Source organism: Lactuca saligna, chromosome 4, assembly GCF_052625555.1.
Source record: "Lactuca saligna cultivar CGN05327 chromosome 4, ASM5262555v1, whole genome shotgun sequence".
Lineage (NCBI taxonomy): Eukaryota > Viridiplantae > Streptophyta > Magnoliopsida > Asterales > Asteraceae > Lactuca > Lactuca saligna.
The window spans coordinates 10753094-10768011 of record NC_136420.1 but is presented as its reverse complement, the minus strand read 5'-3'; the positions used below and the strand labels follow the sequence as shown (position 1 = coordinate 10768011).

Sequence of the window (14918 nt, the reverse complement as noted above, 5' to 3'; positions counted from 1 at the left end):
AAAACAGTAAAGGAGAAGACACAAAGTTAGAAAAATTAACTCTTTTTGAGAAACATTGAGTTGATTTGGAGAATGGCTAAAAATGTGGATACGATCTAGGGTTTTGATTTGACTAACTAGGGTTTTCCAAATTAGAATATGTAGAACAAGAATTATTCAGCAGGTTAATTACACAATCTGAACTCTAAAGGTTTGAATTAATACTTGTTTTGCAAAGTGAAGTAGTATATAATCATAATATGCTTATGTAGAATGAGGCATTTCCCTGATTGTTTCAATGTGTTTATCATGGTGAAGTGCAAACCATATTAAAATCAAAAACAAATTGTTGAATTTAGAAAGAGATGAAAGATTTAGGAATCAGTTTCTAGGGTTTTGAATGCACAAATCTGAATCAAGATTAAATTTGAGTTCTTCTGTGAAGAGGGTTTTTTTTGGAGGAAGCAAGATGTAATATGAAGAGATATTGAATGACGGTGGATTATTTTGACGGATAAAAGGTATATTGTCAAAACTACCCCTCCGTGTCCTTCCTCTAATCCTGAAGTTTGATCAAATTGCAAAATTGCCACCGCCTTTATTGTTTTAATTTGAGTTAATTATACCCATACATTATTATAGATTAGTGGTTCAGATTCTATCCCCACGGCTCACAAAATATCATTGGCTCACATGAACTCAACCCTATATATATATATATATATATATATATATATATATATATATATATATATATATATATATATATATATATATATATATATAAAGGGGAGGGTTCAATTGAGAAAAAAAAGGTTGAGAATGAGGGAATCATTCTCAGCCAATCATTTATTGCCGTAAAAGGCTCCAACGTACCGACGGAAATGGGAAACGAATGCACATGTGTTTTCCAACATAACATATTTCCTTAAACTATGCTAATCATTACCTTAATATATACAAAAACATAGTTTTTTTTCCTTTTTTTTTTTAATTTTTATAAGCTATTTTTATCAAAAAATGATTTTAAATATACCAAAATTCATGATTTTTTATTCTCTACAAATAGACATCTATATTGATATAGTTTTAAGATAAAATAATATTTTTTTTATATATATATTTTCAGCTATCGTTATTCATAAATGAATAACAATGCATCAGGTTTTATTACAGTACATTCGTTATTCACTTACGAATAAAAAGTATGATTTATTTTTTTACAATTTAAGTATCATTCATATATGAATATAGCATATAATAAACATAGTATATTCATATTTTAATATTGGACGATGAATTCACTTGTGAATATTAACATAGTATATTCATTGTGAATATTAGATGATATATTCACTTATGAGTATTAAATGATATTTCATATGTGAATATTACATAGTATTACATGGTATATCACATGTGAATATTACATAGTATATTCACTTGTGAATATTAGATGATATATTAACTTATGAATATTACACAGTATATTCACATATGAATATTACAAGGTATATTCACTTATGAATATTGAAGGTATTTTGAAAAATATATATAATTTTTATATGTTATTCACATATTGCATATTTATTTTGTGTTTTTAATAATCATATACTGATTCAGGTAAGAAAACATATTCATATGTGAATATAACGTGGTAATTTAGTTTATGCATTTCATCAAACAGTTGGAGTGCAAACAAGTTAACTATTTTAAAAATGTTAAAAACATCAAGTTATCAATTCCAAATCATCATATACTTCCGATTTCAACTTCAGATGCGACATCCTATCTCTGATCGATTTCTCAATTTGATTTTGATTTCCGAAAATCCGATTGGGAACCTGTGAGTACCGATTCTAAGTCCCTCAATGTCGACTGTGATTGCGAGTCCAGAACTCTGATTCCAATTTCATGAACAACGAAGAAATTCCGGTTTAGTTGAAGAAATCTGGATGATTATTGAAGGTTGGAGGAAAATTTTTGATGATGAACGAAAAGTTATCGAATTCTCTATAGTTACGTATTTAAGATTGAAGTTTATTACGATATTTACAAGTTTGTCACCGTGTTTTTTATGCTTAGATTAAATGAGTGACTGAGAATGATTCCTCCATTCTCAACCTTTTTTATTTTCTCAATTGAACCCACCTATATATATATATATATATATATATATATATATATATATATATATATATATATATATATATATATATATACTAGGTTTAAACCCGTGGAAATCCACGGGTGATAAATTGAAATATAATTATAGTTTTTAATTTGTAACAAAAAAAAAAGATATGAAAGTTTAGAAAAAATGAAGAATAGTGATATTAGCATTAATATGAATAAGTCAAATACAATAAAGTTGTAAAAATTAATTAATTAATATGATAGATGAAGTACGATACAAGAAAAGTAAATAAAAGATGGTAGAAAAGTAAATAAAAGATGGTAGAAAAGCATTGTTTATAAATTCCCAAAAACTTCCTTATAAACGACATTGGAAGTTTTATTTGTGAGACTACCATCCTTATCTAAAATTAACAATTTTAATCCGTCCCTACTTTGGACTCTAGATAAAGCAACATACAATTGGCCATGTGAAAACACGGGATGTTTGAGAAACAAACCAACCTTGGATAATGACTGTCCCTGACTCTTATTAATGGTCATTGCAAAACATACAGCCAATGGAAACTGTCTTCTTCGAAATTTGAATGGAATTTTCTTTTCTGATGGAGTTAGAGACATTCTTGGAATAAAAGTGTGGTTTCCAATATTAGTTCCAGATATGATACGTGCCTCAATAACACGTTTGCCCAATGAAATCACCTGAAGTCTTGTTCCATTACACAAGCCGTTTTTCTGATCAATATTTCTCAGCAACATAACTGGAACACCGATTTTTAAAACTAACTTATGGTTTGGTAAACCTGATACTTTCAGACCATTTAAAACATCAGGTGAATATAAATTTGCATCAAATTGATCATGGAGAAATTCAGATTGGCATATACTATCTGAACTTAAGTATTCAACCTCATCTCCTGGAAATTTCAATAGCAAACGATCGTTTATTTCTTGAACCACTTCGTTCTTTGGAGCAAGTATTGCTCTTTCTTGAAAATAGCTTGTATTGTTGTACTTTTCCAAAATCGAAGGATATACAAACTCGATTAATGAACCTATAGGATCATGTGCATCATTAATGAGAATATCATCTGGAATATCAATAACCGTTTCTCCATCGTTGATACCACCAAGTTTGCCTTCTCCTATATCCAACAACCAATTTGCAAAATCTCCGATTTTTTCTATATCAGATTGATCCCTTCCAACACTTAGTCTCATGTTTTTTGTTAATTTATGGATCTTGCAATGTTGCCATAAATATGAAGAACTTAACGAAGCATTAACAATGTTTTGTCTACTTCCACCTGGAATAACAGGTAAGATCTGTCTAAAATCTCCTCCAAAAACAATAACTTTCCCTCCAAACGGAATATCTGAGTTGCTAGAATTTTCAGACTTGAATACATCTTTCAAACTTCGATCTAAAGCTTCAAATGCGTGCTTGTGGACCATAGGAGCTTCATCCCAAATTATCAATGAGGTTTTTCTCAATAAGCTTGCAAGGTCACTATCTGGATTTATTCTACAAACAGAATCCTCTGTTAGTTCAAATAGAATTATAAATCGGGAGTGTGCTGTTCTACCTCCAGGCAATAATAATGAAGCAATCCCACTTGAAGCAACATTTAGAACAATATGACCATCTTTTCTAATAGCAGCAGATATTGTCTTCCATAAAAAAGTTTTACCAGTTCCACCATAACCATAAACAAAGAAGACACCTCCTTTATTTTCTTTAACTGCACTCATGATATCAAGGAAAATGTGATGCTGCTCATTTGTCAATGCAAGAAACATACGATCAAACTCGGTCTTCATAGCGGTAATGTCATATTCTAGCTCCTCGGTGATAAGTCGATTGTTTGAAGAAGAAACAGAATCAAGATCCGGGATAGGCATGTTTTTATAATTTTTTAGACTCGAGTTATTCCGAAGTAAAACTTGTTCTATCTCGAACAAAGTTAAGTTCTTAAGCTGATCTTCATTGAGTGATAAGTCTGGAGGACAAAGAGCTAAGTAATTAGAAATATTATTAACAATATTTATTTATAATTAAAAGTATTATTTAATGTATGTTTAAAAATAAATAAATGACTACTTAAATAATAATAATAATAATAATAATAATAATAATAATAATAATAATAATAATAATCTTTAATACCTGGAGACTTGAATCTATGTCGTTGGTTATAAAGAATTCCATCTGCCAAATATTCCCATGTGTTTTCCCAAACAACCTCCGGTTTAGACATACTGTTACACATCAACAATGTAGCAAATAAGAATCGTAGGTAAAAACCAGATCCAGAATGACTTGCGTCTTTGATTGCATCGATGTATTCATTGTCATCATCCAAGAGCCCAAGAGCATAACAAGCATCTCTAAAAGAAGAATATTCTTCACCATTTACTGTGCGAATTTCTTCAAATGATTTCGGACCTTTCACCTTATTTAACAAAATCCTTAGGAAATAAGCTTCCCCTAGTTTAGGTGAAACCGAATGAATTCTACCAATGCACTTTCCTACTTCCCTTGGCTTTTAAATCCTATCACCACGATTCCAAACAAACTTTGTAGGAAATTCAACATACGTAAGTTTCCGTGCATCACCATTAACTGCATTACACTCCATCCAAGCTGTAAACATTGAATAAGCAACGGAGGGTTTGTCGAGAACATCGTGAATATCATCGTCTTCCCCATATACGATTTGTTGTTGACCAGGAAGATGAAAAGGAAGTCTAACCACAGAAGGATATCTGTAATGAACATCATATTTAAAAATTCTCCATGATGCTTCACATGCAGATAAATATCTACAGTCGTAATACTCATTTATTTCATCGACTACATCATTACTATCAGCTTCATTATTGCTTCGTACAACGGCAACTGTAGCTCTATCAGGTCCCTTGTTTATGTATTTGAATAAATACTTGTAACGCCTGTGTTTCTAGGCTTGCCATTTTTAGCAATGTAATAGTCTAGGTTAACCTTGTAACTCAACTTGAAATAAAAAGAATGTATTATTTGTGAATTATTTGAATTATGTGAATTATGTGTGTATTTTCTTAATTTTTATAATTTAATAAATTAAGAATAAAATAAGCATCAAAATTTATGTGTGAGATAAGCCCGACATCTTTGCATAAAGTTGTAGTGGTCGAAACAAGGATTCCGGGGATATAAGGAATGCCAAAATCCGAGTTATAACGAAGAAGTTATGACCTGTCGAAGTTTCGCGACAGAACCGACACGACGCCGAGTGATGTAAAATATGAATTTAAGATAGAGAGATATTTAGCCTTAGTGATCTAAACGAAAGTCGTAGATTTCGTTAAACCGAGAGCATGCATAAAAGGAACGCCCAAATCTAACTTCGTATGAGGAAGTTATGATTTTATGAAGTTTCGACTTAGCAGTATACAGCCCGAATACTCGATTGGAGATCGAGCGGTTTTTAGCCGAAACAATCTAAATGAGAGACGAAGATCTCGTTGTTAGTAGCGAAACGATGACAAGTTAGGCGAGGACGGACGTCAGACGAAGAAGTTATGAATTTATAACGAAGTTTTTCTGTCCCGACCTTCTAAAAATAAATAATAAAAATAAAAGTCAAAATTAGCCGACGGAGTCTAAATGAAAGTTGTAGAGTATGGTCTGACCTTCGCGTGGATATAAAGAACGTCGAAAACGGAGCTCGTATGCGAAAGTTGCGCAATTTAGAAGTTTGACAAGTCAATTACGCCCCGCGTAATTTGTGTACGCCCCGCGTACTCAGTCGGATGCAACTTGTCTGACCAATACTCGAGTGCCACCAGTCGACGCACGCAGTGACGTCAAAGTACGCCCCGCGTAACCCGAGTACGCCCCGCGTAATTTGAGTACGCCCCGCGTAATCCCAGACCCAGCAACCTATAAATAGAACTCGAATTCAGCCATTTTCTCTTGTTCAAACTCTTCCCACTCTCTAAGTTTTGCCTCGTTTTGCGGGTCGTTTATACCCCGAAGCCCCGGTAATATTCCCGAGCCCCGAAGTAAGATCCGAAGCCCCGAGGATCCCGAAGAGCGTTATTCCCGAGCCGAAACGCTGCCCGCGAGGAGCCCGGTTTTGTGAAGATCTTCCAGATCTACGAAGAAACACCTCTTCTACAAGCCGTAGTGCTGCCCGATCATCTTCTGATCAAGTGAGTGTGTAGTTATTTTCTTTCCAACGCAATATTATGAAGTATTTCATATAAAATACGTGTTATGTGTATATATTTGGTTGTTATACGTGTGAGTGTATATTCACTCTCTTCTATCTTATAGATCTGATGTATTCTCTATGAAATACGTGTTATGTGTGTATGCCTCATCTGTTATGTGGAATATGTGTTGATTAAAACATGTTATACAGGTTTTTAAACAATGTATAAAAATGTATATTTTTATCTACTAATATGTTGGGTAGAACATGGGTAGGTAATTGGTGTGTAATAAACAGATGAGAGGCCTCGGTGTTATTGGTGTTATTTTAGTCATTCAGCAGAGTATGGATGACGACCACGGACTATTCTAGACTGTCCTGTGGAACACTAGCAGGCTCATTACCTGTAGGTGTTGTGAACGACGTGTTCACCGGTGTACTCTATCCCCCACATGGTTGCCTTTAGGACACTTATTGTTGAGGAAGCCACTCTGCAGTAATGTCCGTCCCGATGAAAAATCCTGAAATAGGTTCCTTATAATAGACGTTATTTTTAGGAATGTAAGGTGAGGATAACGGGAATGGGTAATCGGGTTTATTGTTGATTGTTGAAATTAAATATAATTATTGTGGGTTGAAAACCCTATATGCTCACCAGGCTCCCAAGCCTGGCCCACTCAGTTGATTTATTTTACAGGAAGTGGCGCAAGAGCTTAAGATGGGCGAACATCAAGTTGTTTTGTTTACAAGTCTGTATATGTATATATTTGTTGAATGACTTGTAATGCTATCGTTTATGCTTTATGATCTGTATCGGAACATGACATCCCGACTTTTGATTGTGAAATGAAATCATATTTCTTTATGAAATGTTTTGATAAATATTTATCATGTTTTGTTTTTGGGAACAAATTCCGCATCTCTTTTAAAATTAAAAGGATTTACTCTGAAAATTATTTTAAAAAGCATAAATGAAATAGGACTTTTCTGGCCGAGATTTTGGGGATGTCACAATACTTTATAGAAGAACCCTGATTGCACCATTCAACATTAATATGTGCCTGATATCTTTTCAATAGATATTTGTTGTATGGGACAACCTTTCTATTATCCAATTTCACACCCGATTTTTCAACAAAATGACCATCATTTCTTCTCCTATATAATGGAAAACCATTCTGATCAACAGAGTTATGATTACAGAATTGTTTTGGAAAGTTTTTCGAACACTTGATGTCGACCATGCATGGACAATTGATGTTTTCAGCTCCACATGGACCATGAATCATGAACTCTTGCACAAGTTTATACAACTCTGGATCTTCATCTATGTTTGGTATCTTAGCGGAAATTATCGTATCGATCAATTCAACAGTGGGTAACTTGTAGTCAGAATGCATAAATAAACATATATGACTATGCGGCAAACCACTTTTTTGAAATTCAATTGTATAAACAACTGCAAAATATTTTGGAAAAAAAAATAAAAAATGATTATACCGTAAGGAAAAATATAAAAAATATGTAATAAAAATTATAACTTTTATCAATTATGAAGAAACATAATTTCAAATACCTGCTTGAACTATGCCGAAAATGTGATTCTCTCTTAGGTCTTTAATAAATGCATCAAGCTTGATCTTGAACAACCTACATAGTATATCAGGTCTGTCTTCTGGTTGAAGTGAAGTATCCTTAAGGAACCTTTTAACCTCTGGCCATTTGGGATTACACGTAAAGGTTATGAAGAAATCAGGATATCCAAACCATTTACATAGCAACATGGCATCCAAATAGTTTTGCAGCATATAACGCGCACCACCTGTGAAAGATGAAGGTAATATCACACGTTGGCCGATGTTGGAGATATTTGTAGTTCCTTGAGCTTTTTGTTTACTTAAATTCTCGTAAGACTCGCATCTAAGAACATGTTGTTGGCTATGTATGAAATACATTCTTTCACTTTCAATCATCGTATACGCATCTACCAAAAATTGTTGAAACAACCTTTTTGAATTAAGAATCAGTGAGAACGAATGATCTCTGTCTTGAATTCTGAAAGCGAAAAATTCTCTCATTGTACATTTCGAGCGCTTGTTGTTGGTTGTAGATTCAACACCTCTATGAAGAATATCAACGTTGTAACCATCATCCCCATATGGAAATAGTAGCGGATATTGGAAAGGAAGGTAAGAAGGATGCAATTCACTGATACGCTGTAGAAATCCCGATTTTGTCTGAACAACAATATCTCTATTTTCAACCGAATCAAAATTGTCACCTACAATTAAAGCGGCAACCTCAGAAGCAGTTGGTAGGTTATATGTCCTTCCATCTCGATCCCTTTTCCCGATAATTCTTAACTTCATATCAACTTCAGGATTTTTTTTAAAAGTATCTCTTACCATCCTATAAGAGCTAACCAAGATATTATTTGAATCTAACATCACCTTCAAATCTTGAATAATATCATTATCGATTGATGTAGATTGATGCTTTTCCCCACTATAAAAATTGAAAATATACATAATATTAGTAAAAAAATAAAAATAAAAAAAAGATTAAACTTAAGTATGAATAAGAAGTTTGAAAATATACCCAAAGCATGTTTGTCTATTTGAAATTTCGTTCTCAGTATCATAAATGTATAACTGAGAGAATTTTGATTGCGATCCATTTGGTGGTAAAAGGCTTCCAATAGTATGATAATTTTGACCACCAAGTCTGAAAATATATGGAGCATTTCCTCTATTGATTGAATAATCAATTTTACCACCCATTGACGTAAAAGAAAACATTGAATTGTAACGTCGAATGTTTTTCATGAAGTTTTTGCTTTTAGAATCCGTTGCTCTGAACATTCTTTCATAAGTTGGTGGTGCGTTCTTTAAATCTGGTAGTTGAACCTTGCCATAACCACAACATAATGAATAATTTGTGTTCCTTTTTTTTTCCTCTTATGGATTCATTTGTCCATAATTTTGCATGACATGTTTGACATACAACAATTTGATCACCATGATCCAAATATTCTGTAAGAAAATAAAGTTGTTTTAGTAAAATATTTAATTTTATAAGTATATACAATATGATATTTCAGGTGTAAGATAAAAAATGGGTATATATATGTATTACCTTTGGAAATACCTACTATTAGGTTTTCATTATTGACTTCATGTACATCTTCTAGATCTGTTGTCAAGTCAATCAATGGAATAGGAGATAAATGTTCCAACTTCCTTTTTAATTTATGACATCCTGGATTTAACTTGATTGATGATGAAGAAGCAGTTATTGTAGATGCATTTCTTGAAGTCATGCCATTACGAAGTCCAGAGTAATGTATTTTATTTTGTAACGTTGAAGTAACATAGTTATTGAAACTAATATTAGCTGGAAAAAAGTAGTAAATATATATAAATATATTAGAAAGTGGTTAAAAGTAAATTTCAAAAACAAATATTATTACCGTTTGAAATGTTAGATAATGGAGTTCTAACATTTATACATGAAGGAGAAGATTGTAGGGGTGTACTTTGGTTTCCACGTGATCTATAGAAAAAGACATTTTCATTTTGTTGAACAACGTTTTTTGATTGATCTGTAAAAAACAACATGTTATAAAAATTGAAGACATATATTATAAATTAAAAATTACAATTTCAAATTTTATATTACTACAGGGGAATAATATAAAATGATGAGAATGTATGTATTTTTTATATAGGTTAATGAAGTGTAAAAATTAAAAAAAAAAAAAAAAATTACAGTTATCCGTGTTTTTCAAGACATGTGGTGTAGACGGATTTTGAACAGTGTATTTTGTATTCCTTTTCTTCGATCTCTTATTATCCAAATATAATTTTCTATGTCTTCTGTTCTCTCTTGCTTGCAAGTAGTACATATTATTGTTTGTTCCTGCATAAAGAATAAAAGTTATCACCATGATCCAAATATTCTGTAAAATAAAAGCGTTGAATAAAATATCAATGAATTTTATAATTATATAGAACATAGTATCTGAAATGTAAAATGGATTTTATTTTTTCATTACCATTTGAGATACCAACTATACGATTTTCATTGTTCACTTGATGTATATTTTCTACATCTTCTATCAAATCAATCAATGGGATAGGGGATAAATGTCTTGTCTTCGTTTTTAATTTATGACATCCTGGATTTAACTTGATTGATGATGAAAAAGTTGTTACTGTAGATGCATTTTTTGATGTCATATCATTTGAAAGTACATGGTACTGTCTTTTCTTTGCTAACTTGGAAGTGATATATTTATCGAAACCAGTGTTATCTGAATAAAATAAAAATAAAATAGTTAACTAAATAAATAAATATTTACATAATGGATAATAGTATATTTTAAAAACCAAAAATAATTACCATTCGTAATGTTAGATAACGGATTTATAACATTTTTAATGTTAGAAAATGGAGTTCTAACATCTGTAAAGGAAGGACAGTATTGTATGGTTGTGTTATGCTTTGCAGGTGTTGTAAATGAATTGACATTTTGAGTTTGACGAACAATGTTGGTTGATTGATCTGCAAATAGAAATAACTTATAAAACTTGTAAATATATGTATTCAACTATATAATAGTAAAAGATGGAATATAAAATACTAATACGGTTATAGTTAATGGTTTTTTTGAAGAGATGCTGTAATGATATACTTGGAACGTTTGGCATTGTTTTTATTTTCTTCGATCTTTTATTTTCCAAATATATTTTTCTTTGTCTTCTTTTCTCTTTGGCCTGCATGTGGTACATGTTACTGTTGTTTTCTGCATAAGAAGACATAGGTTAGGAAATGAAATGTGAAATTATGTACATAATATGTTTATATAATACAATTGAAGTTAGTTAGAATTAAATAAATAATGATAATAAAGTAAATGTATTTAAAAAGTTACCTTTATTAATTTGTTTATTAAAATGTTAGCATCATGACTCATCATCCTCATTTCCAACCTAGGGTTTATTAGATTTAAATCTACTGTTTCCCCAATTTCAACCAATCGTGGGTTCGGATGATATCAGGGGTTAAAACCCTAGATCTCCATGGAATCAATGAAGGTAAAATTGTGTGATACACGATAATCGTGATGATTATAAATTGCTTATTGATCTTATGTATCTATTCAAGATTATATTTTTACAATTAGAAAAACATCTATTCCAGCATATTGATTATTGTTGTAAATTTCAACCATAAATTCATAGATAAAACAAAGTGATCTAAACTGATAATACTAACCTGACATATGGATATGGAAATCTTGCAGGTAGAACTGGAATGAGGATTACAACTTTAACGAAGCAGTTTGATGTAAGCTTAATGAAAAAAAAAATCGCAGAAACAATTGAACATTAAGAAGACGAATGAGGTGTTTCAAAATTTTGGATTTCACGTTTTCAGTTAAAGTTATATGCTTGAATATTGGAAAAAGATTACGATTATATGATTTTATTGTTGTTGGATCTTTATTAGATATAATTTTCTTCCTGATTTTTTGGAATTTAAAAGATTACAACTAAAAATTAGTTTAATATTCAAATTTCATCTAAAAAAGGAGTATAGAATATTAGGAAATAGTTGGTTGAATATAGGTTATTTACAGAAGATAAGTAAATATGCTGCAACCATTACAAAAATGTATGAATTAATTTTAGAGAATGAAAGATATAAATTTTGTTTACAATTGGTTATTGATTATTTATTAAAAATAACATATTTATCGTGACAAAAATAATAGTTATTATAAATAATAGACATAAATGTTCCATGTTTAAAATAATCAACATAAAGATGCGAAGGTGATTATGGTTAATATTCATTATTGGAGTCAAATGCAGTTCACGTGTAAAAGCAAAAATGTTCGCATTTGGTAATACAAGTCAAAATTGGGTTTCGCATATGAGGTTGTATGGATTGGGGTTAAAGATTCGAAGGTGATTATGGTTAATATTCATTTCGTATTTGGTGAGACAAACAACTCAAATGCGAATGAAGTAAAAAAAAAAAAAATGACTGGAACATGCGAAGAAAGAGGGTGAATGAAGAATGTGAATTTTACAGTAGAATGCGAATTGGGGAAGAAAGCTAAGAATTTCGCATTTTTATTATACAAATTGATTGATTGATTGATTTGTCTTAATTGTTAATTGCGATATATGAAATACTTATCAATTTAGGGGCAATATCGTCATTTTGAAGTAAAATAAGCCTTGGTTATTAAATGAATCATACGAAGGATCTGTTATTTGATTTTGGAATTGGGGCGAATAATCTAACCATTTGGAGTTGCGAATTTGATTTTGAAAAGCCAATCAATTGGGTTCGCATATAAAACAGAAGTTTTGATTTTGGATTAGCAATTGGGTTAATTGGTTTGTTGATTGAGGGACGATTCGTGAAGAAAAATGCGAAGTCAAGAAGGACTGTGAAATGTGATTTGTTCAATATTGGAGTCAAATGCAGTTCACGTGCAAAAGCAAAAATGTTCGCATTTGGTAATACAAATCAAAATTGCGTTTCGCATATGAGGTTGTATGGATTGGGGTTAAAGATACGAAGGTGATTATGGTTAATATTCATTTCGTATTTGGTGAGACAAACAACTCAACTGCGAATGAACTAAAAAAAAATAAAAAATGACTGGAACATGCGAAGAAAGAGGGTGAATGAAGAATGTGAATTTTACAGTAGAATGCGAATTGGGGAAGAAAGCTAAGAATTTCGAATTTTTCTTATACAAATTGATTGATTGATTGATTTGTCTTAATTGTTAATTGCGATATATGAAATACTTATCAACTTAAGGGCAATATGGTCATTTTGAAGTAAAAGAAGCCTTGGTTATTAAATGAATCATACGAAGGATTTGTTATTTGATTTTGGAATTGGGGCGAATAATCGAACCATTTGGAGTTGCGAATTTGATTTTGAAAAGCCAATCAGTTGGGTTCGCATATAAAACAGAAGTTTTGATTTTGGATTAGCAATTGGGTTAATTGGTTTATTGATTGAGGGACGATTCGTGAAGAAAAATGCGAAGTCAAGAAGGACTGTGAAATGTGATTTGTTCAATATTGGAGTCAAATGCAGTTCACGTGTAAAAGCAAAAATGTTAGCATTTGGTAATACAAATCAAAATTGGGTTTCGCATAGGAGGTTGTATGGATTGGGGTTAAAGATACGAAGGTGATTATGGTTAATATTCATTTCGTATTTGATGCAATCATGTTCTGTGTCTTGTTTTGATGCAATCATTTTAATTCCACTTGATGACAGTTGTTGTCCATTTTCAGAGACCAATCTGTTCATTTACAACAAAGAAATGATTTAAATTTATTATAGTATGAAATAAATAAATCTGATAATACATAGGAAATTCTAAATGAAAATACTTGTTTTTGTAGATTGTAATTTCATCGATATCATTGTTTATGAAAACCCTACTAACATCAAAGTAGGTGGATGAAAAAGGACGACCTGCCAAAATAAATTTGATTATTCAATAATATATATATATATATATATATATATATATATATATATATATATATATATATATTAGATTATGCTTGTTAAAAATAGTTACAAACCATTAATAAACTTCACCCTGGCAAATTGAACAATAACAACAACTGGAGCAAGGCTGTTATTGTTAGCAAGAAAATCATGCATGTAGTATGCATTATGACCCCACAAAGTTATCTTAAGCTTAGTATCCCTGAAATAATAAACAAATATTGTAAATAATATAAATGAAGCTATATTACTTGTTTGTAATAATGGTGAATACTCTATATCTTGAAGATGCAAGAGCATCTTGTGTTTTGATTTATCTTGTTCTGAGGTATCCATATGCCCATACTCAAAAATGTGTCCGATAATATCTACAAAAGCAAGGAAATATAATTTAATATAAAATATCAAATTGTAATACGAAGAAAGAATTTAGGGTGTTATATAGCAAAAGTTAATATTAAATAAACCAACCAAAAGAGTTTGACTCCAGGATGTTGTTAGAAACGATAGTATTGAAGTCAACAAAATGAAAGCCATGTGCAGATCCAGAAAAGTTTTCACAATCTTTTACAATTGTATCGTGATAAAAATTTAGTTTTGATTCCGGATGAGCAAACTTAAATTTTGAAGTATTTGGTGCGACGTTAGGTTTCTTGACGTAAATTGAACTATCCTCTTTTAAATAGCGCTTGAATTTAGGAAACCATTTCTTCACACATGATGCATGAATTTTCCTTCCCTAAAATAAATGAAATAATAAATATTTAAATATAATTGCTTATGAGTATGAATAATATAATTGCTTATGAGTATGAATAATTTTTTATAAAAATAATAATTGAATACATCCATCTTATACCTCCTCATCCATCAAAATCATTTCTATCGAGTATATGTCGTTCGCATCAAATCTTGACTTTTGAGTCCAAAGACGTATGATCCGAACTTTAATTGTGAAATCGTCCTTGATTGAGTCAATTTCCTTTATAGGAGTAATATGTTCCATTGTACCTTGCAAGTTAAAAAAAAAATTTACATTAAATTAGACAATTA

At 31.0% G+C, this 14918-nt stretch overlaps 1 pseudogene; it reads right to left on the bottom strand.

Annotated features, from left to right (window-relative positions):
* Window positions 1–2451: 2451 nt before the first annotated feature.
* Window positions 2452–14745, bottom strand: LOC145039274 (uncharacterized; annotated as a pseudogene).
* Window positions 14746–14918: the final 173 nt, after the last annotated feature.